This window comes from Geospiza fortis, unplaced genomic scaffold (assembly GCF_000277835.1).
Source record: "Geospiza fortis unplaced genomic scaffold, GeoFor_1.0 scaffold623, whole genome shotgun sequence".
In the NCBI taxonomy this organism is placed as follows: Eukaryota; Metazoa; Chordata; class Aves; order Passeriformes; family Thraupidae; genus Geospiza; species Geospiza fortis.
Genome location: NW_005054667.1, coordinates 159,984 through 160,681, shown reverse-complemented (window position 1 = coordinate 160,681; position 698 = coordinate 159,984).

The following is a 698-nucleotide window of genomic DNA, read 5'->3' as shown; positions in this document are numbered from 1 at the left end:
AGCTCCTCAGGGATTCTCCAGCCCCTTCCCAGCTCCCTCAGCCCCTCCTGGGGCTCCAGCCCCTTCCCAGCCCTGTTCCCTGCCCCGGACACCCGGAATCAGCAAAAATGCTGAAATGGAAACTGGACTGGGGAGCCAGACAGGAACACTCAGAGTGCCTGGAGGGCAGGGACGCTGTGGGAAAGTCCCAACTGTGCCCCAGTGGGAAAAGCCCTGGGGGTGCTGGTGGCAGGGGCTGGACACGAGCCCAGGGGTGCCCAGGGGGGCAGGAGGTCCCTGGCAGCTGGGCTGGGTGAGGAATTGTGTGTGCAGCAGGAGCAGGGTGGTAATCACATTGTGTGGTGATCACATAGCCTCTGAACAGAGGGAGACAGTTCTCTGCCAGGATTTTCCTGGGAAGCTGTGAGAAAGTTCAGAGAAGAGAATGAGAAACAATTCTTATCTCCATTTGCTGCACCTGTTGTTGTGTACACGTGGAATGTGTTATGGAGATTATTTACCAAAGAGTGATTTCTTAATTAGACCCTGGATGGTGTTTAGAGGGATTGGCCAATTAGATCAAAGCTGTATCAGACTTTCAGTAAGGGGTACAAACTTCTTAGTAAGATAGTATAGTATAGTATAATAATATAATATAGCTTAATGAAAAATTGATCAGCCTTCTGCAATCACAGAGTCAATATTAATTATTCCCCATT